Source organism: Symphalangus syndactylus, chromosome 1 (genome assembly GCF_028878055.3).
Source record: "Symphalangus syndactylus isolate Jambi chromosome 1, NHGRI_mSymSyn1-v2.1_pri, whole genome shotgun sequence".
Classification (NCBI taxonomy): domain Eukaryota; kingdom Metazoa; phylum Chordata; class Mammalia; order Primates; family Hylobatidae; genus Symphalangus; species Symphalangus syndactylus.
In genome coordinates, this window is record NC_072423.2 from 111,442,547 (window position 1) to 111,466,000 (window position 23,454).

A 23,454-nucleotide genomic window follows, 5' to 3' on the forward strand; every position below is an offset into this window, starting at 1 on the left:
AAAATACAAAAATTAGCTGGGCATGGTGGCAGGCACCTGTAGTCCCAGCTACTCGGGAGGCTGAGGCAGGAGAATCACTTGAACCTGCGAGGCGGAGGTTGCAGTGAGCCAAGATTGTGCCACTGCACTCCAGCCTGGATGACAGTGCAAGACTCTGTCTCCAAAAATAATAATAATAATAACTCACCAAGCATATAGGCAATGATCACCTGATTTCACACTTTGAAGTTCAATGCTGAGCTTTCTGGCATTTTTTCCATTACACTACAAAAGATTAAAAATAAGTGCCATAGCTCAAAATTAATATGATAATCTAGCAATGATGAATTAAATTTAGAAAAAGTGTGCTGGCTGCTGGCCTTTCTGACCCAATTGGCTAATCAGACTCCAAAACAGAGAAGTGAGGTGAAATGTCAGGGAAGCTCCAGGCAACCCAGCCCTTGACCCTGCCAGCAGCCCTATAATAAAGGCTTGGGACCCTAAGCACGATGCCTCAGGAGCCAAACAGGTATGTGGGAGTCCTGGCATATTCACCGCAGAATATTTATCTAGGCAAATGCTTCAATCTTCAGTGTTTAAAGTGGTGACTTGCTTTTAGCCACATTCTTGTTTTTGGCTACATTCTTAATGCTCAACCATCAAAAACATTTCACCCATGCCAGGAACTGCCGTATCAACACACTGTGTTTATAAAAGAACAAGACAAAACTAGCACCCACTCCCTTTGCTCAGGTTTTCCTTCCTGCTAACAGAATTCCTTCCCTCCCACAGATGGTTCTAATTGGCCCTTTTACCTGCTTCAGCCTTGCCACAGCTACAAATTCTAAAAAATCACAAACTTCTCTGACGTACTTCCAAAAGCTAGAGCAAAAGAGCCAAAAGACATTCTTCCATTCTCACAATCCCTGCTCTGCAAAGCTACAGCCATTCTATGACCAGTGAAATGGTGGGCCAGGCCAACACTATGGACAGGGATGCCCACCACACCTGATTTCAGAATCAGGCTTGCATAGAGGGGCCTCAGAGAGCACCAGTTCCCAGTGACCTGGTGAACGCAAGGCTCCTGGGCCAGGCCCCACTAGCTCCCACATTGCTGGCCTTCCCCAGCAAAGGATGTTGGGCTGCTTGTTAAAGACCACAGCACAGGCCGGGCGCGGTGGCTCATGCTTGTAATCCCAGCACTTTGGGAGGCCGAGGCGAGTGGATCACGAGGTCAGGAGATCGAGACCACGGTGAAACCCCGTCTCTACTAAAAATACAAAAAAAAAAAAAAAAAAAAAAGACCACAGCACATATCTGGAAATATGACCAGTTCAGGCTCTTCTATACAAAGTAAAATCAAGAAAACCCATTACTCTCAAGTGCTTTCCTCCTCCTCAAAACTTCAGGGGATCCTCAGCTGCTGTCTGCCACAAAGAATTTGCACCCAGATTAACAAGACTGAAGAAATCCTTAAAGATGCCCTTGCTCTCACCTTCTTCTGTCTCCATCTCTTTTCTTTGATCTTTGATCATTCTCTCAGCACACAGGAAAAAGTGGGATTCCATTCCATACTAATTATTTGGAAATTAATTCCTGCATTTTAGAAACCAAGGATTAAAAATGAAAAGCAGGCAAGGCACAGTGGTTCATGCCTGTGATCCTAGCACTTTGGGAGGCTAAGGTTGATGGACTGCTTGAGCCCAAGAGTTTGAAATCAGCCTGGGCAACACAGGGAGACTCTGTCTCTGCAACATATGAAAAAATTGGCTGAGTGTGGTGATGCATGCCTACAATCTCAGCTACTCAGGAGACTGAAGTGGGAGGATCGCTTGAGCCTGGGAGGTTGAGGTTGCAGTGAGCCGTGATCATGCCACTGCACTCCAGCCTGGGTGACAGAGCAAGACCCTCTGTTGTCTCAAAAAATAAAAAATAAAAATAATGATTTGCATAAAGACGGGAAAGAAATTCTGCAGGGCATTTATGTGCTCACATTAGAAGCCAACTGAAGATACATGAGAAATGAAGATAAAGCATCTGAAGAATTAAGCTGTGGGCTGGTGGGATCTCCATCCGCCTGAACTGTAGGAGTCAATCCATGCCTGAGTGGCCCAACCTGGAAATTCAGGAGATCCCAGGGCTATTTGGAAGAAGAAAACACCGTCCATGCATCAGCAGATTAAGGCCACCACTGAAAAGTACCTTAGAGCTGCTACTCCACCTCCCCATCCAGTACTTAGAAATAGATAAATTATAATAGCACCCTTTTGATAAGATGGAAGATCTCCTGCATTTATCCTTTTAAATTTTCCTTTAAAGATACAGGGTCTCACTCTGTTACCTGGGCTGGAGTGCAGTGACACGATGATGGCTCACTGCAGCCTCACCCTCCAGGTTCAAGTGATCCTCCTACCTCAGCCTCCCAAATAGCTGGGATTACAAGCATGGCACCACTACACTTGGCTAATTTTTTACCTTTCATAGAGATGGGGCCTCACCATGTTCTCCAGGTGGTCTCAAATTCCTAGGCTCAAGCAATTCTCCCACCTCAGCCTCCTAAAGTGCTGGGATTACAGGCATAAACCACCATATCCAGTCCAAATCATTATTTCAACTGGCAGCTAACTACTTAAAGGTCTTATTTTGTAAATAAAACATTTATTTTATGTATTGTTATGTATCTGTCCAGTGAATCTTAAATCAAAAGTTCTGTGGTCTTAAGAATAGACTTGGGGCCAGGCTGGGTATGGTGGTTCATGCCTGTAATCTCAGCACTTTAAGAGGCCAAGTAAGGCAGATCACAAGGCCGGGAGTTCGAGAACAGCCTGACCAACATGGTGAAACCCCGTCTCTACTAAAAATACAAAAATTAGCTGGGCTTGGTGGCCCATGCCTGTAATCCCAGTTATTCAGGAGGCTGAGGCAGAATTGCTTGAACCCGGGAGGCAGAGGTCACAGGGAGCCGAGATCTCACCACTGCACTCCAGCCTGGGCAACAAAGTGAGACTCCGTCTCAAACAAACAACAAAAAAAAAGAATACACTTGGGGCCAGGCGCGGCAGCTCACACCTGTAATCCCAGCACATTGGGAGGCCAAGGCAGGAGGATCACTTGAGGTCAGGAGTTTGAGACCAGCCTGGCCAATGTGGTGAAACCCCGTCTCTACTAAAAATACAAAAATAGCCAGACATGGTGGCAGGTGCCTATGATCCCTGCTACTTGGGAGGCTGAGGCAGGAGAACTGCTTGAACCCAGGAGGCAGAGGCTGCAGTGAGCCGAGAACACGCCACTGCATTCCAACCTGGGCGAAAGAATGAGACTCTGTCTCAAAAAAAAAAAAAAAAAAAAAAAAAAAAAAAAAAAAAAACTTGGCTGGGAGCAGTGGCTCATACCTGTAATCCCAGCATTTCGGGAGGCTGAGGCAGGAGGATCACTTAAACCCAGGAGTTTGAGAGCAGCCCTGGCAACATAGTGGGACCCCATCTCTATTAAAAATAGGCGTGGTGGCTCACGCCTGTAATCCCACCACTTTGGGAGGCTGAGGCAGGCAGACCACCTGGGTCAGGAGTTCGAGACCAGCCTGGCCAACATGGCAAAACCTGTCTCTACTAAAGTAAAAATTAGCCAGGTGTAGTAGTGCGTGCCTACTCAGCTACTCCCCAGCTACTCAGGGAGACTGTGGCAGGAAAATTGCTTGAACCTGGGAGGCAGAAGTTGCAGTGAAACTCCGTCTCAAAAAAAAAAAATAATAATAATAAATAATTTAGGAGTAGGCCAGGTGTTGTGGCTCATGTCTGTAATCCCAGCACTTTGGGAGGCTGAGACGGGCAGATAGCTTGAGCTGATGAGTTTGAGACCAGCCTGGGCGACATGGTGAAACCCCGTCTCTACAAAAAAATACAAAATTAGGCCAGCATGGTAGCCTGCACCTGTAGTCTCAGCTACTCGGGAGGCTAAGGCAGGAAGATCGCTCGAGCCTGGGAGGCGGAGGTGGCAATAAGCCAAGATCTTATCACTGCACTCCAACCTAGGTGACAGAGCAAGAGTCTGCTCTGTCCTAATAAAGACCCTAATAAAAAAATTAGGAATGAAGAGGCATCATCTCTGTCAATTACTCATAGATGGTTCAGAAAAAAAGGTATAGATAGAAAAGAGAATGACAGAGCAAACATAGCAAAATGCAAACAAATGATGACTCTAGATGGAGTATTTGGGAGTTTCTTGAATTATTCTTGCAATTTTTCTGTAAATTTAAAATTATATCAAAAAGAATTTTTTTTTTGAGACAGAGTCTCGCTCTGTCGCCCAGGCTAGAGGGCAGTGGCGCGATCTCAGCACACTGCAAGCTCCACCTCCCAGGTTCACATCATTCTCCTGCCTCAGCCGCCCGAGTAGCTGGGACTACAGGTACCTGCCACCACACCTGAGTAATTTTTTCTATTTTTAGTAGAGACGGGGTTTCACCGTGTTAGCCAGGATAGTCTTGATCTCCTGACCTTGTGATCCATCCACCCTGGCCTCCCAAAGTGCTGGGATTACAGGCATGAGCCACCGCACCCAGCCAAAATGGAAAAAAACAAGTGGTAGAGAAAGGAACACGGGTCATGGTCCAAGTCCCCTCTCAGGATGTCCATGCCAAAGCAGGTGTAGGTACCGACAATTGTGAAGCAAAGTCAACAGGTAAGCTCTGTAATCTGTGACAGCTATATAACCCTCCCCCTACCCCACCCCACTTACCTCAAACCCCAGCGCTTTGTCCAGTAGGAATCTGGATTCCAGGCACTAATCCCCCAGACAGCATGATTCAAAACACATACCCCACCAGGTCCCAAGTCCTCCCAAGTTTACAAAGGGAAGTGAGGATATTTTAAAAGCATTTTCCTCTAGAAACATTACAAACACAAAATATACAAAAAAAGTATTTTGTTTGTTTTAAAAGTGACTTGGGTTATAATGGAAGAAAATGTCACACTAGGGCCCAAAATTACTACATTGAGCTATGTTTTCTTGAGATTAAAAATAGATTCTATCTTCCCTTCCCAGGAACCTTCCCTCCTAGAGGAAAAAAATCCCAAATCAGACCATTACCAAGTTCAGAGGTCCCAGAGCTAAGGGCAAAATGTGGGCAGGCTGCATCCAGTGTTTCCCAATATCCGATTCCCTACTATTGGTTCCCAGTCTATCTCACAATGATGTCATCAGCTGTCTGGTCCTCCCCTTTGACTTAATGCAATAAAAGTAATTCAAGGGCCAGGCACGGTGGCTCACACCTGTAATCCCAGCACTATTGGAGGCAGAGGTGGCGGATCACCTGAGGTCGGGGATTCGAGACCAGCCCGACCAACATGGAGAAACCCCTTCTCTACCGAAAATACAAAATTAGCCAGGCGTGGTGGCACATGCCTGTAATCCCAGCTATTCGGGAAGCTGAGGCAGAATCGCTTGAACCCGGGAGGTGGAGGTTGCGGTGAGCCAAGATCACGCCATTGCACTCCAGCCTGGGCAACAAGAGCAAAACTGTGTCTCCAAAAAAAAAAAAAAAAAAAAAGGTAATTCACATGGAGGTAAAATAAATTCCAACACCACACTAGGACACAAATGAAAAGCAGGTCTCCTTCCTAGGTCCTCAGGTGAGCAGACTGAGTTTCTTCAGTAGCTCTCCACAAATGACATATTGAATGTGTATCTCTAAACACATAAACAAGCACATCTCTTCTAATTTCATTCTTAAAGTTCAAATGAAATCAAATTCTTCAAAACTGTTCCTTTTTTTGCCGGGCGCAGTGGCTCACACCTGGCAGGCGGATCACAAGGTCAGGAGTTCGAGGCCAGCCTGGCCAACACGGTGAAACCCTATCTCTATTAAAAATACAAAAAATTAGATGGTCATAGTGGCGCGCACCTGTAATCCCAGCTACTCAGGTGGCTGAGGCAGGGGAATCGCTTGACCCTGGGAAGCAAAGGTTTCAGTGAGCCAAGACCGCGCCACTGCACTCCAGCATGGGCGACACAACGAGACTCCCTATCAAAAAAAAAATAACTGTTCCTTTTTCTAATTTAGCAGAACTGAGAGACCTCAGCCCCAATGGGTAGATCCTTCTCATTCACCCCTATTGTGTGTGGCACATCTAAATGTCTAAGTATCTTGCATATCTTGCTCTCCAGGGTGTTCTCATACTCATCCTTGCATTCTTCTTAGAACATATCTAAGGATATAATCTTAGATGTGGAATTGCTGGGTCAAAGGATATGTACATTGGAATTGTTAGATTTGGCAAAATGTCCTTCAATTTACATTCTCACTTAAAGATACAAACAACTTTTCTCTTATTTTCACTAACATTTAAGTATTGTCAAACTCTTTCATTAATAACATAAGATGGATGAGGAAGGAGGTGGGGCAGTTTGAAACAACATGAGACAGCAGTTTGCCCTGCCCTTATTGTTTAATGGGCATACTGGGCAGCAGGTGTCATAAATTCAATCTAGGAGTAATGGCACTTAATAGTTAGCCAGTATGATAATACAGGAGGGTGAGCATCTAGACAACTAATGAATCAAAACATGATGCTATGTTTTTCTAGTAAAACTTGAGTACCTCAGGAAAATTGCTATCAAGAATTTATGGGGCTGGCCAGGCATGGTGGCTCACGTCTGAATTCCCAGCACTTTGGGAGGCTGAGGCGGGCAGATCACGAGGTCAGGAGATCGAGACCATCCTGGCTAACATGGTGAAACCCCGTCTCTACTAAAAATACAAAAAATTAGCCGTGTATGGTGGCGGGCGCCTGTAGTCCCACCTAATTGGGAGGCTGAGGCAGGAGAATCGCTTGAACTCGGAGGCGGAGGTTGCAGTGAGTCAAGATCACGCCACTGCACTCCAGCCTGGGCGACAGAGTGAGACTCCATCTCAAAAAAAAAAAAAAAAAAAAGAATTTATGGGGCTAATTACTCCAAATAATAACACATATGTAGTACTGTTGTTGCTTCCATGTGGTTTCCTCCCAGGTATCTCTCTGGACCAAGGCACTTCCTGGGCCAACCCCAGAAGAACACAGGGCTCAGGGTAGTGAGAACACAGATACAAGTGCTGAGCACACGAAGGGCAGAAGAGGGAAGCTAGAGAGTAACTTTGGTTCTAAAGTCTAACCTTTATACTGTAGTTTTACTGTTCTGGAAAACATTAACCTTTTGCAAATTCATACTGCCAAATTTAAGTTTGTTGCCTGTTGTCCTACTGAAGACAGGGTCTGGGAGGAATGCAGGAGCCCAGCTGTTCTGTAGGTTGCACCCTCCAGGGTCTTAACGTACTAGGGGAAGAACCGTCCGTCTGTCCTAGGCCAGTGCAGCCATCTGGGATAGACAGTCATGTGCCTAGGCAGAGAGGAAGAACCCCATCTCTACAAAAAATACAAAATTCTCAGTAATTAAAACATCAGGCCAGGCAACGGTGGCTCACACCTGTAATCCCAGCACTTTCGGAGGCCAAGGCAGGTGGATTGCTTGAGCAATCCAGGAGTTCGAGATCAGTCTGGGCAACATAGAGAAACCCCATTACTACTAAAAATACAAAAATTAGCCAGGCGTGGTGGCACGTGCCTGTAATCCCAGCTACTGGTTAGGCTGAGACAGGAGAATCACTTCAACCTGGGAGGCGGAGGATCCAGTGAGCCAATATCACACCACTGAACTCAAGCCTGGGCAACAGAGCGAAACTGAATCTCAAAAAAAAAAAAAAAAAAAAATCAAATACTATATATCTAACAGTTCACTCTTAGGTATATACCCAGAAGACACTGTCAAGAATATTCATATCAGGCTGAGCGCAGTGTCTCACACCCATAATCCCAACACTTTGGGAGGCTGAGGTGGGCAGATCACCTGAGGTCAGGAGTTCGAGACCAGCCTGGCCAACAGGGTGAAACGCTGTCTCTACTAAAAATATAAAAATTAGCCAGATGTGGTGATGCACACCTGTAATCCCAGCTACTTGGGAGGCTGAGTTAGGAGAATCACTTGAACCCGGGAGGTGGAGGTTGCAGTGAGCCAAGATCATGCCACTACACTCCAGAGTGAGACTCTGTCTCAAAAAAAAAAAAAAGAAAAAGAAAGGGCCGGGCGCGGTGGCTCACACCTGTAATCCCAGTACTTTGGGAGGCCACGGCGGGCAGATCACAAGGTCAGGAGATCGAGACCATCCTGGCTAACACGGTGAAACTCTGTCTCTACTAAAAATACAAAAACTTAGCCGGGCATGGTAGCATGCACCTGTAGTCCCAGCTACTCGGGAGGCTGAGGCAGGACAATGGCGTGAACCCGGGAGGCGGAGCTTGCAGTGAGCCGAGATTGTACCGCTGCACTCCAGTCTGGGCGACAGAGCGAGACTCCGTCTCAAAAAAATAAACAAACAAATAAATAAATACATAAAAGAAAAAGAAAAAGAAAATAATGGTATAAATCTCTCTTGCAGAACATTCAGCCCTCCCCTCACCACCCTGGCTTCTGCTGGCAGTCTGACACCATACCTACAGGCGGTTCCAGAGCAGTGCCTCCCCCCCAGGCCTCTCCCATGCCTCCCTGACTCTGGAATTCCTTACATTCTCCTCCTAAAGGACGATCCTCAGAAAGCTTGGATTCAAAACAAGAAAATAGGCTGAGCATGGTGGTTCACACCTGTAATCCCACCACTTGGAAGGCTGAGGTGAGAGGATCACCTGAGGCTAGGAGTTTGAGACTAGCCTGGGCAACCTAACAACACCCTGTCTCTACAAAAGGAAAAAAAAATAGGCTGGCATAGTGGCACATGCCTGTAGTTCCAGCTTTGCAGAAGGCTGAGGCAGGAGGATGGCTTAAGCCCAGGAATTCAGACTGCAGTGAGCCATGATCATGCCACCGCACTCTAGCTTGGGTGACAGAGTGAGACCTTGTCTCAAAAAAAAAAAAAAAAAGAAAAGAAAAGAAAAACAAAACCTGATCTAGGTCTAAGCAACCTAAGTGGACATAAAGATGAAAAAATCTAAATTTGGCTTCAAAATTATTTAAGTATTTACAAAAATGAAATTAAATGTGAAATAATAGCAAAACAAACAAAAGTACCACAGGCACATGTTAAGTGTCCCAGTACTAGGGAAAGGCTTGATAAATTCTGGTATACTACATGACACTTTTGGGGCAACTTCCACCTCAAAGACTCAGGCCACGGTTTCAGGGTCATTAACAAAGATAAAGGCCAGACACAACCAAGGCTTTTTGTCTCCAAAAGGTTACAGTGAGCCGAGATCGCACCACTGCACTCCAGCCTGGGTGACAGAACAACACTCTGTCCTTGGCCGGGTGCGATGGCTCATGCCTGTAATCCCAGCACTTTGGGAGGCCGAGGAGGGCGGATCATGAGGTCAGGAGATCGAGACCATCCTGGCTAACACGGTGAAATCCCATCTCTACTAAAAATACAAAAAAAATTAGCCAGGTGTGGTGGTGGGCGCCTGTAGTCCCAGCTACTCGGGAGGCTGAGGCAGGAGAATGGCACGAACCCAGGAGGCGGAGCTTGCAGTGAGCCGATATTGCACCACTGTACTCCAGCCTGGGCGACAGAGTGAGACTCCGTCTCAAAAACAAACAAAAAAAGACTCCGTACTCACAGCAACAGCCAATCACGCAGTGGCTCTGTCTCTCAGGTGAGCAACGAGTTATCCTCACACAAGACACGGGCTTGGGCTGCCTACCAAATATCAGGGTAAGCTGGAGTGGGGCCTGCACACAAGAAAACCAAGACCAGTTGACAAGCTCCTGGGCGTGGAGTCTGAGACCACCCTACAATTAATCAACATTCTGCCCCTCCAAGTGATCAAAATTTCAGCCACCTGCCAGCATAGCAGCAGCACTAGCAGTGAACACACCTCCTATCCTGTAAGGCCAGTCTCTACCCAGAGCTTGAGATCAGCAGGTGAGGCCATGACCACAGACACAGCCTTCCATATTCACCCCAGCCCACCCGGCTTGATAACATAGATATGAAAAAGACTCAATTCCAGCTGCTCTAACTTCTACATTTCTTTACAGCTGGGCTATGCCCTACAGGGAGAAACAAGGAACTCCTTTAAAACAGCATTCAAACACAGAAAAAGTTTTTAAACAGAAAAGTCATAAGACAGAGTCTGAGGCAACCATTTAAAAATCAAGACTGGGGCTGGGTACAGTGGCTCACGCCTGTAATCCCAGCTCTTTGAGAGGCTGAGGCAGGCAGATCACTTGAGGTCAGGAGTTCAAGACCAGCCTGGCCAACATGACGAAACTCTGTCGCTACTAAAATTTTAAAAATTAGCTGGGCGTGGTGGCGGGCACCTGTAATCCCAGCTACTCGGGAGGCTGAGGAAGGAGAATCACCTGAACCTGGGAGGCAGAGGTTGCAGTGAGCCGAGATTGCACCATTGCACAACAGCCTGGGTGACAAGAGCAAAACTCCGTCTCAAAAACATATAAATAAATAAGATCAAAATAAAATAGGCCAGGCACAGTGGCTGACACTTGTAATCCCAGGACTCTGGGAGGCCGAGGCAGGTGGACCACGAGGTCAGGAGTTTGACACCAGCCTGGCCAATATGGTGAAACCCTGTCTCTACTAAAAATACAAAAATTAGGCCGGGCGCGGTGGCTCACGCTTGTAATCCCAGCACTTTGGGAGGCTGAGGCGGGCGGATCACGAGGTCAGGAGATCGAGACCACGGTGAAACCCCGTCTCTACTAAAAATACAAAAAATTAGCCGGGCGTGGTGGTGGGCACCTGTAGTCCCAGCTACTCGGAGACGCTGAGGCAGGAGAATGGCGTGAACCCAGGAGGCGGAGCTTGCAGTGAGCCGAGATTGCGCCACTGCACTCCAGCCTGGGCGACAGAGTGAGACTCCGTCTCAAAAAAAAAAAAAAAAAATACAAAAATTAGCTGGGCATGGTGGCACGCGCCTGTAGTCCCAGCTACTCAGGAGGCTGAGGCAGAATAATCGCTGGAACCCGGGAGGCGGAAATTGCAGTGAGCCGAGATCATGCCATTGCACTCCAGCATGGGTGACGAGCAAAATTCCATCTCAAAAATAAATAAATAAAAAATAAAACAAAACAAAACGTCAAGACTGGCTGGACGCAGTGGCTCACACCTATAATCCCAACCCTTTGGGAGGCCGAGGTGGGCAGATCACCTGAGGTCAGGAGTTCCAGACCAGCCTGGCCAACATGGCAAAACCATGTCTCTACTAAAAAATTACAACAATTAGCCAGGCATGGTGGTGCACACCTCTAATCCCAGCTACTTGAGAGGCTGAGACAGGAGAATCGCTTGAACCCGGGAGGTGGAGGTTTCAGTGAGCCCAGATCGAACCACTGCACTCCAGCCTGGGCGACAGAGCAAGACTCTGTCTCAAAAAAAAAATAAAATAAATAATAAAACATCAGGACTAAACTTATTTTACAGATGGGGAAACCTAGGTTTCCACAGTCCCCCAGGTGGCGAGTGATTGAGCAGTATGAGAACCCCTCTCCTAATTCCCAAACAACTTTTTTCCAATCAGCACACTACACAAACGGGGAAAGGGAGAGAGAAAAGCTGAAAAGAAGGGACAAGATGGCAGACAAACAGCCAAAGGCAAGGAAGCTGAAAGTCAGGGGAGGGGCATTGTGAAGGAAGAAGTAAGGACCTAAGACGGGAACAGTGCTGCAAACCCCTCCCACCCAGTGACCCAGGGCAGTGTCACACCCACACTGGGGGGACTGGTTTGACCAGGACTACTGGGTCAGCCTCTCCTCAGGCCCCAGTCTTCCCACAAAAGTAGAGCTCTGAGTACCGGCTATGACCATAGTGTGGGATAAGTGGACGCCACAACTCCAAAAGGAAGACCCAGACCACCCCTAGCCTTGCCAAAGGGACCAAACCTGAGGCTGATCAAGCCTTCAGATCCAGCTGCCTATTCACAAGAAATAGAGAGCAATCCTAAGACGCAATCAGCTAAGTGTGGACTGTGGGAAACTCTACAGGACCAGGTTCTTCAACAGACAATTGTAAGGAAAAGGAATAGAGGGAGAAACTAGATTAAACAGACTTCAAAGACACACCAATTTCGAAAACCAGAAAAAATTAAACTACAGTAACCAAGGATGCAAACTTGGGGGATACAACTATAAAGAAACAAGGAGATGGGCACAAAAAGTAAGGCTGGAGATCAACTTTGGAAGGAAACGGGATGGGGGCCCATGAAAAGGCCTATGGTGGGGCTAGTAAAGTTTTTTTTTTTTTTTTGGTGAGACAGAATCTCACTGTCGCCCAGGCTGGAGTGCAGTGGCACTATCTTGGCTCACTGCAACCTCCACCTCCCGGGTTCAAGCGATTCTCCTGCCTCTGCCTCCCAAATAGCTGGGAACAAAGGCGTCCACCATCACATCCAGCTAATTTTTGTATTTTTTTGTAGAGATGGGTTTTCACCATGTTGCCCAGGCTGATCTCCAACTCCGGAGCTCAAAGCAACCCACCCATCTCATCCTCCCAAAATGCTGGGATTACAGGTGTGAGCCACTGTACCCCACATTTTTTTTCAGACACTGTTTCTCTCTGTCGCCCAGACTGGAGTACAGTGGTGCAATCACAGCACACTGCCACCTCAACCTCCTGGGCTCAAGTGATCTTCCCACCTCTGCCTCCTGAGCAGCTGGGACTACAAGCACACCACCATGCCTGGCTAATTTTTGTTTTTTGTTTTTGTAGAGATGAGGTCTTGCTATGTTGCCCAGGCTGGCCTTGAACTCCTAGCCTCAAGTGATCCTCCTGTCTCAGCCTCCAAAGCACTGGGATTACAGGCATGAGTCAATGTACCCCACCAATGCTCTATTTCTTACTATATAATTAACCAAGTTATACATTTTTTTCTGTTTTTTAAATATCTGGCCTCACTGAATCATATACTTTTTGGGGGGCCTTTTTTCTGTATTTTTATTTTATACTAATGAAGTAAAAACAAAAGGTGTAAAATATATTTTTAAAAATCAGATGGGCCAGGAATGATGGTTGACGCCTATAATCCCAGCACTTTGGGAGGAGGTGGGAGGATCACTTGAGGCCAGGAGTTTGAGACAAGCCTGGCCAACATGGCGAAACTCTGTCTCTACTAAAAACAGAAAAATTAGCCGGGTGTGATGGTGCACAGGCCTGCAGTCCCAGCTACTCAGAGATTGCAGTGAGCCGAAATCATGCCACTGCACTCCGGCTTGGGTGACAGAGCAAGATTCCATCTAAAAAATAAAAATAAAAAATAAAAAGCCTGTAGCTTCTCCTACTTGGAGAATCATACTCTGGCATTTCACATCTAGTTCTAAAGTTGATAAAGCCAAAATAAAGAAAACAAGAATTAAAAGTTCAATTTCATTCATAAATAGATTAATCTTATGCTTTCCAGTGGATTCAGAATATAGGAAAGGCCTGAAGGGACAGCCCAGCCTCCTGTATCCAGGCATTCAGCTACCCGTGGGAGGAGCAGGCCTGCTTCTCTAAATATGGCCCCATATCTGCTACAAGAGTGAGCTTAGGCCTGCAAAACGATCCACAAAAGCGTTTATCAAGACATGACAAAATCAGGGGGCAGACCTAGAGGCAAACAAAGTACCATCCTTCAGAACACTCCTGAAGAACAGGGTAGCATGTAAAGAAGCAATGGCGGCCGGGCATGGTGGCTCACGCCTGTAATCCCAGCACTTTGGGAGGCCCAGGCGGGTGGATCATGAGATCAGGAGTTCGAGACCAGCCTGGCCAACGTGGTGAAACCCTGTCTCTATTAAAAACACAAAAATTGCCGGGTGCGGTGGCTCACGCTTGTAATCCCAGCACTTTGGGAGGCCGAGGCGGGCGGATCACGAGGTCAGGAGATCGAGACCACGGTGAAACCCTGTCTCTATTAAAAATACAAAAAAAAAATTAGCCAGGCGTGGTGGCGGGCGCCTGTAGTCCCAGCTACTCGGAGAGGCTGAGGCAGGAGAATGGCGTGAACCCAGGAGGCAGACCTTGCAGTGAGCCGAGATTGCGCCACTGCACTCCAGCCTGGGTGACAGAGCAAGACTCCGTCTCAAAAAATAATAATAAATAAATAAATAAATAAATAAAAATAAAAACACAAAAATTGGCCGGGAGCGGTGGCTCACGCCTGTAATCCCAGCATTTAGGGAGGCCGAGGCGGACAGATCACGAGGTCAGGAGATTGAGACTATCCTGGCTAACATGGTGAAACCCTGTCTCTACTAAAAATACAAAAAATTAGCCAAGCGTGGTGGTGGTTGCCTGTAGTCCCAGCTACTTGGGAGGCTGAGGCAGGAGAATGGCGTGAACCTAGGAGGCGGAGCTTGCAGTGAGGTGAGATCATGCCACTACACTCCAGTCTGGCCGACAGAGCGAAACTCCATCTCAAAAATAAAAATAAAAATAAAAATGGCCGGGCGCGGTGGCTCACGCCTGTAATCTCAGCACTTTGGGAGCCTGAGGCAGGCAGATCACGAGGTCAGAAGATTGAGACCACGGTGAAACCCCGTCTCTACTAAAAATACAAAAAAATTAGCCAGGTGTGGTGGTGGACGCCTGTAGTCCCAGCTACTCCAGAGGCTGAGGCAGGAGGATGGCGTGAACCCGGGAGGTGGAGCTTGCAGTGAGCTGAGATTGCCCCACTGCACTCCAGCCTGGGCTACAGAGTGAGACTCCATCTCAAATAAAATAAAGTAATAATAATAACAATAACAATAAAAATACAAAAATTAGCCCGGTGTGGTGGCGTGCGTCTGTAATCCCAGCTACTTGGGAGGCTGAGGCAGGAGAACTGCTTGAACCTGGGAAGCGGAGGTTGCAGTGAGTAGAGATTGTGCCATTGCACTCCAGGCTGGGTGACAAGAGCAAGACTCCATCTCAAAAAAAAAAAAAAAAAGGCAGCATTGGCTCCCTGAGCTCCCAGCTCCTTGGCACCCAGTGACCACAGCAAACTGGACACAGAGACCACAGTAAGCCTGACACTGAGGCAGAGGACTGTGCCTTTGGGTACAGCCCACAATGGACCCCATTCTCGCTGGAAGCCCATAGCAGGATGGAAGCAAGGAGGCCAGGACATTCCTCCACCCCCTCACACAGATGTAAAGGACACAGGCAGCTCAGGGCAGCAGAGCCCTCCACAGGAAGAAAGCATACGGAGCCATTTTTATCTCCAGCTATTAGAATCAAAAGGAGACCCTCTTCTCCAAAATAACAGAGGTACCATCTGATTAAATCAGGTAATCAGATGGCCTACATAGGAGATCCCTCTCTAGTCAGCAATGTCCAACTAGAAGAGAAAAAGGCTCAGGGCTCTGAAGAGACAGGGGTCCGTCCCCACAGGACCTGTCAGGTTAGGGCTAGCACTATAAGCAGAAGAACCAACGTCTCCTGCTAAGATTTCTTCCCTACATGAAAGAATCTGGTCACTTTCTAAACTACTTTTAAAATTGGAAAAAGCACATCCTCAGACTTGCAAACACAATGTTTTAGGACCACACTGTTGACCCTTCTGACAAAATATTATTCTATTTTCTAGGTAAGCAGATGCAACAGCTGGTAACACAAACCCAAAGCAGGAGAGAGTCAGACAGAAATCCTACTGTTATCTATTTGTGACTTTAATGAATTCTATTTTTAGGTCTTTAATAAAGAGCCTCTCTTCTACTCTCTTCCTACCAAATTTCTCCACTCAGGTGATTCAATTGTTCCAACACTGCTCAAAAGTCTAAAAACATAAGACACTTCTGGGCCAGGTGTGGTGGCTCATGCCTGTAATCCCAACACTTTGGGAGGCTGAGGCAGGAGGATCCAGCCTGGGCAACATAGCCAAGACCTCATCGCTACAAAAAAATTTAAAAATTAGCTGGGCATAGTGGCACATGCTAGTAGTCCCAGCTACTCAGAAGGCTGAGGTGGGAGGATTGCTTGACCCCAGGAGGTCAAGACTGCAGTGAGCAGGCCTGGCGCAGTGGCTCACGCTTGTAATCCCAGCACTTTGGGAGGCCGAGGCGGGCGGATCATGAGGTCAGGAGATCGAGACCACGGTGAAACCCCGTCTCTACTAAAAATACAAAAAATTAGCCAGGCGTGGTGGCGGGCGCCTGTAGTCCCAGCTACTCGGAGAGGCTGAGACAGGAGAATGGCGTGAACCCGGGAGGCGGAGCTTGCAGTGAGCCAAGATTGCGCCACTGCACTCCAGCCTGGGTGACAGACCGAGACTCCGTCTCAAAAAAAAAAAGACTGCAGTAAGCTATGATTATGCCACCACACTCCAGCCTAGGCAACAGGACAAGACCCTGCCTCTCAAAAAACAAAGAAAACACAATTTCTTCAATCATATATCGCGTAAGAGGTAGAACTTCCTCATTTTCTCCAAGACTTGGAATCCAGCCGCTGCTCAAGGACTACTCATCAGACTGGTCTCCAATATAAAAAATCCTAGAAGGCAAGGCATCCTTGACCACCCCAGAGGCCAGGGCAGATTGGACACAGAGGTGACCTACAGACTGGGCATGGTGGCTCACGCCTGTAATCCCAGCACTTTAGAAGGCCAAGGCAGGCAGATCACCTGAGGTCGGCAGTTTGAGACCAGCCTGACCAACATGAAGAATCCCCATCTCTACTAAAAATACAAAAATTAGCCAGGTGTGGTGGTGCATGGTGTATCATTCCAGCTACTTGGGAGGCTGTGGCAGGAGAATCACTTGAACCCGGGAGGTGGAGGTTGCAGTGAGCTGAGATCACGCCATTGCACTCCAGCCTTGGCAACAAGACTGAAACTGTCTCAAAAGAAAAAAAAAAGAAAAAAAAATGACCTACCAGCCCAAGCAGGAGTGTTTACAGGACATTTACAGTAATCAGATGCATGTTTTATGGAAACATTCCATAGTAAAATTAGGGCCCAGAAAATGGACGTTATCCCAAGTTCTGATTAATAGCCAAATAAAAAGGAAATCTTATTTGGAATTCCATTATTGACTACATCATTTTTCTTGGCAAAAGCTGGCTAGAGAATCAATCTATCCCTGGAGAACAACTGAGCTAATTAACAGAGGTGTTTATGACAACCAAGACAGAACTGGTTCACTTCTGCCCTAGACAGCCTTGGGAATCTTAAGTAAATCTCCCATCAACCCCTAGGATGCCTGGGGGGAAATGTTCCCAGCACAGTGAAAAGGCTAAACAGAGATACCTACAAAATCAAAAGAATTTGACTCCAATTCCACTTCTCTGTTTTAATACATTTACAAACTCTTCCCTCGGTATCCATGAGGGATTGGTTCCAGGATACCAAAATCCACAGGTGCTCGAGTCCCTTATATAAAATGGTGTAATATTTGCATCATAATAAGGACAAAAACATATGAGCAATAGAATCTACGTCATAATTAAGGGAAGGTACTGTGACTAGACGTACACATAAGCCAGATTTATGTTTCTCTCCACCCAAAGATCTCAGTGGAGTAAAGAATAACAAGGCAGCATTGCTGCAAACATGTCTCGCCTCCCCCCATAGGGTGGTTTTTCTCCTATCTCAGAATTGAACAAATGTACAATCGGGTTTCATACCGAGACATTCAGTTCCCAAGGGCAGGCAGGAGACAGTGGCCTTCCTCTATCTCAACTGTAAGAGGCTTTCCTCTTACCAACCCACCTCAGCACAGACCCTTTACAGGTGTTGGGCTGGGGGACGGTCAGGTCTTTCTCATCCCACGAGGCCATATTTCAGACTATCACATGGGGAGAAACCTTGGACAATACCCCGCTTTCAAGGGCAGAGGTCCCTGCAGCTTTCCGCAGTGCATTGTGCCCCTGGCTTATTGAGACTAGAGAATAGCGATGACTTTTACCAAGTATACTGCTTGTAAACATTTTGTTAACAAGGCACATCCTGCACAGCCCTGGATCCCTTAAACATCTTCCTGTATACTTTAAACATCCCTAGATTACTTATAACACATAATACAATGTAAATGGTATGAAAATAGTTGTTCTAACATTTAGGAAATGATGACAAGGAAAAAAGTTTATTCGTGTTTCATACGGACGCAACCATCCTTTTTTCCCAAATATTTTCAATCCACAGTTGGATGAATCCACAGATGTGGAATCTATAGATACAGAAAACTGTGTACCAATTAAGAGAAAGAACTCTGTAAGAGGTGCTTGTTTGTAGATTCTCATACCTCATATACAAAAACAACATCTATAGAAATGAAGAGTAAATGCCAAAACAGGGAATCAAGCGCTACTGTTTCCCTGAATACGACATATCCTTCCAAGTGCTTCATTCATCCTTGAGCTCCCCACAACTGGCACACTTCCCTATACTTAGGGTATCCAAGGGCCGTGACTGCCTCAGCAAGAATGAATCTGTGGCTCCTCATGCCCCCAAGGGCAGGGAACACTGAGACTAGGTCTCCACGTTGCTATAAAAATCACAAATCCATGCAAGTCACAGAAAAGGGACTACAGAAAATGAGCACAATACTTAAAAATAAAAATCAATACAAATCTGCCTTACTTGACATTGATAAATGTGCTTATACAAAGCTGTAAATCACAATTCACTTCTTTTTTTTTTTTTTTTTTTGAGGCGGAGTCTCACTCTGTCACCCAGGCTGGAGTGCAATGGAACTATCTCAGCTCACTGCAAGCTCTGCCTTACAGGTTCAGGCCATTCTCCTGCCTCAGCCTCCCAAGTAGCTGGGACTACAGGCGCCTAACACTACGCCCGGCTAATTTTTTTTTTTTTTGTATTTTTAGCAGAGACGGAGTTTCAATGTGTTAGCCAGGATGGTCTCGATCTCCTGACCTCGTGATCTGCCCACCTCAGCCTCCCAAAGTGCTGGGATTACAGGCGTAAGCCACCGCGCCCGGCCACAATTCTTTTTATGATACAAAAAACTCTTTTAAAAAACTTTATGTGGCCGGGCAAGGTGGCTCACGCTTGTAATCCCAGCACTTTGGGAGGCCGAGGCGGGCGGATCACGAGGTCAGGAGATCGAGACCATGGTGAAACCCCGTCTCTACTAAAAATACAAAAAATTAGCTGGGCATGGTGGCAGGCGCCTGTAGTCCCAGCTACTCGGAGAGGCTGAGGCAGGAGAATGGCGTCAACCCGGGAGGCGGAGCTTGCAGTGAGCCGAGATTGCGCCACTGCACTCCAGCCTGGGAGACAGAGCGAGACTCCGTCTCAAAAAAAAAAAAAAAAAAAAAAAAAAAAACTTTATGCAGGCCAGGCGCAGTGGCTCACGCCTGTAATCATAGCACTTTGGGAGGCCGAGGCAGGCGGATCATGAGGTCAGGAGATCGAGACCATCCTGGCTAGTATGGTGAAACCCCATCTCTACTAAAAATACAAAACATTAGCTGGGCATGGTTGCAGGCAACTGTAGTCCCAGCTACTCGGGAGGCTGAGGCAGGAGAATGGCGTGAACCCGGGAGGCAGAGCTTGCAGTGAGCCGAGATCGCGCCACTGCACTCCAGCCTGGACAACAGAGCAAGACTCCATCTCAAAAAAAACAAAAAAACTTTATGCAGAGATGTTAACTGCAACATTATCTATTACAACCAAAGTAAGAAACAGCCTCCTTCCTGTAGGAGAGAGCTAAAACAAATAAGAAGAAAAACAAACAAAAAAAGAACCAAACTGTCTAAGAACTAGGGACAGATTAATCATTAGAAATGTTATATTCGCCGGGCAGAGTGGCTCACGCCTGTAATCCCAGCACTTTGGGAGGCCAAGGCGGGCGGATCACGAGGTCAGGAGATCGAGACCATCCTGGCTAACAGGTCTCCTGGCTAACACAGTGAAACCCCGTCTCTACGAAAAAAATACAAAAATTTAGCCGGGCATGGTGGCAGGCACCTGTAGTCCCAGCTACTCAGGAGGCTGAGGCAGGACAATGGTGTGAACCCAGGAGGCGGAATTCACAGTGAGCCGAGATCGCGCCACTGCACTCCAGCCTGGGCAACAGAGCGAGACTCCGTCTCCCAAAAAAAAAAAAAGAAATGTTATATTCACGGCCAGGTGCAGTGGCTCACGCCTGTAATCCCAGCACTTTGGGGGGCCAAGGCAGGTGGATCACGAGCTCAGGAGTTCGAGACCAGCCTGACCAACATACTGAAACCCCGTCTCTACTAAAAATACGAAAAAAAAAAAAAAAAAAGAAATTAGATGGGTGTGGTGGTGCGTGCCTGTAATCCCAGCTACTCAGGATGATGAGGCAGGAGAATCGATTGAACCCAGGAGGCGGAGGTTGCAGTGGGCAGAGATCGAGCAACTGCACTCCAGCTCGGGTGACAGAGGGAGACTCAGTCTCAAAAAAAAAAAAAAAGTTATATTCAGGCCGGCGCGGGGGCTCACACCTGTAATCCCAGCACTTTGGGAGATCAAGATGGGTGGGATCACCTGAGTTCAGTTCGAGACCAGCTTGGCCAACATGGTGAAACCCAGTCTCTACTGAATATACAAAAATTAGCTGGGTGTGGTGGCACGCACTTGTCGTCTCAGCTACTCAGGAGGCTGAGATAGGAGAATCGCTTGAATCCAGGAGGTGGAGGTTGCAGTGAGCAGAGATCGAGCCACTGCATTCCAGCCTGGGCAACAGAGAGAGACTCTGTCTCAAAAAAAAAAAAGAAATCTACACTCAAACTTGGTAAAAACACTGCCAAGGGCCATCTCTGGAGGAGACCCAGGAATTAGGGGGGATCACAACTGTCTCTGGAAAGGCGAACCACAGGCTGAGGGGATAGATGGAAGGAAGGTTCCTTTCCCTCCTTTGTATAACCCTTTTGAACTTTTAATTAAGTTAGTACCATGTGTTGTATTCCCTATTTACAGAAAAAATAAAATGGGATGGCCTCACGCCTGTAATCCCAGCACTTTGGGAGGCCGAGGTGGGAGGATCACAAGGTCAGGAGACCAGCCTGGCTAACACAGTAAAACCTCGTCTCTACTGAAAGTACAAAAACTTAGCTGGGCGTGGTGGTGGGCACCTGTAATCCCAGCTACTCAGGAGGCTGAGGCAGGAGAATCGCTTGAACCCGGGAGCCAGAGGTTGCAATGAGCCGAGATTACACCATTGCACTCCAGCCCAGGCAACAGTGCAAGATTCCGTCTCCAAAAAAAAAAAAAAAAAAAGGCAGGGGACAACAAGAGACTTTTCCTTTTTATTTTTTGAGCCAGGGTCTCACTTTGTCACCCAGTCTGGAGTGCAGTAGCGTGATTTGCTGTGATGAAAGCTCACTGCAGCCTCAAACTCCTAGGCTAAGGCCCAGTGGCTCACATCTGTAATCCAGCAGTTTGTGAGGCTGAGGCAGACAGATCGCTTAAGCTCAGCAGTTCAAGACCAGCCTGGGCAACATGGCAAAACCCTCTCTACAAAATATTAAAAACAAAACAAACAAACAAAAAAAAAACTCTTAGGCTCAAAAGATGCCCCCACCTCAGCTTCCCCAGTACCTAGGGAATGTGCCACCACACTCAACTAATTTTTTTATTTTTATTTTTTGTAGAGACAGGGTCTCTCTTTCTTGCCCAAGCTGGTCTCAAACTCCTGGCTTCAAGTAATCCTCCCACCTTAGCCTCCCAAAGTGCTGGGATTACAGGCATGAGACTGGCCTCCTTTTCTTTCCACTTTTTTTTTTTTTTTTTTTTTTTTTTTTTTTGAGACAGTCTCACTCCATCGCCCAAGATGGAGTGCAACGGCACGATCTCGGCTCACTGCAAACTCTGCCTCCCAGGTTCAAGATTCAAGCAATTCTCCTGCCTCAGCCTCCCAAGTAGCTGGGATTATAGGCGCACACCACCATGCCTGGCTAATTTTTGTATTTTTAGTAGAGACGGGGTTTTACCATGTTGGCCAGGCTGGTCTCAAACTCCTGACCTCAAATGATGTACCCACCTCGGCCTCCCAAAGTGCTGGGATTACAGGTGTGAGCCACCACGCCCAGTCCTTTTCTTTCCACTTTTTTTTTGAGATGCAGTTTCACTCTTGTTGCCCAGGCTGGAGTGTCATGGCGGGATCTCGGCTCACTGCAACCTCCACCTCCCATGTTCAAGTGATTCTCCTTTCTCAGCCTCCCAAGTAGCTGGGATTACAGACACCTGCCACCACATCCGGCTAATTTTTCTATTTTTATCAGAGACAGGGTTTCGCCATGTTGGCCAGGCTGGTCTCAAACTCCTGACCTCAGTTGATCCGTGCACATCGGCCTCCCAAAGTGCTGGGATTATAGGTGTGAGCCACCGCACCCGGCCTCTTTCCACTATTATCTTCCATACTACTTAAATGTATGTATTATCCAACAGAGCTTTTCCTGCGCTATTAACGTTTTAAAATTCTAAGGCAGGTGCGGAGGTGCATGTCTATTAATCACAGCACTTTGAGAGGCTGAGGTCAGAGGACATTTGAGTCCAGGGGTTTGAGATCAGCCTGGACAACATAGTGAGATCCCATCTCCACAAAAAGTCACAAAAATTAGCCGGGCACGGTGACATGCCCCTGTAGTCCCAGCTACACGGGAGGCCAAGGTGGGAGGATGGCTTAAGCCTAGTAGGTGAAGGTCTGCAGTGAGCTATAATCATGCCACTGCACTCCAGCATGGGTGACAGACAGAGATCCTGTCTCAAAAACAAATAAATAAGCTGGGCGCGGTGGGTCACTCCTGTAATCCCAGCACTTCAGGAGGCCGAGGCGGGCGGATCACCTGACGTCGGGAGTTCCAGACCAGCCTGACCAACATGGAGAAACCCCGTCTCTACAAAAAATACAAAATTAGCTGGGCGCGGTGGCACATGCCTGTAATCCCAGCTACTTGGGAGGCTGAGGCAGGAGAATTGCTTGAACCCAGGAGGCAGAGGTTGCAGTGAGCCAAGATCACGCCATTGCACTCCAGCCTGGGTGACAGAGCAAGACTTTGTCTCAAAAAAATAAATAAAAATAAATAAGTATAATTCTGTGATTATCATTTTGGCCAGTATGTGATTATTCCTCAACTTTCTTTTGCAGAAATGTCTCTTTTCAAGTACCTTACCTCACCTTCTAGTGCTAGGCTGCTTTAAAAGCCTTATCTTCCTGGAGAGCAGAGGCCCTGCAGGAAAAGGAGGAAACAATATTGGTGAATGCCCACAACTGAAAAAGAATTATACCACACTGACCAACTCCAGAGGAAGTGGGGAATGCCACTGAGTCTCCTGCCCACACCACAAATTACTCACCCTTCTTTGTCAAAGGTCACAGTAAGAAAATGAAACATTTTCTGTACAGTCAATCCAGAACCAAAAATTATAAATAGTAAAATTAATTTCAGTGTATTTTAGACAGTGGTACTTTTTAAAACGATTAGCTCAAAAAGGTATAACTGAGAAGAAAAACCTCAACACTGCAAAACCTCAAACTTGGCTCACTGCAACCTTCACC

The 23,454-nt window shown here is 47.0% G+C and overlaps 1 protein-coding gene across 25 annotated transcripts in view; it reads right to left on the reverse strand.

The window, feature by feature from the left end:
* DAG1 (dystroglycan 1) overlaps positions 1–23,454 on the reverse strand; it is a 72,391-nt gene that overhangs the window by 41,569 nt on the left and 7,368 nt on the right. For 3 of the 25 annotated variants that reach the window (XM_063609710.1, XM_055276822.2, XM_063609637.1), the window contains one exon: positions 23,074–23,125. The exons of 4 other annotated variants lie outside the window; for them this stretch is intronic. The gene's annotated coding sequence lies outside the window, so the exon portion shown is untranslated. Of the gene's footprint in view, positions 1–1,474; positions 1,576–1,972; positions 2,120–9,616; positions 10,413–23,068; positions 23,126–23,454 lie in introns of those variants that run through there. 18 more of the 25 variants (XM_063609697.1, XM_055276842.2, XM_063609677.1 and 15 more) reach the window with 12 other exon arrangements.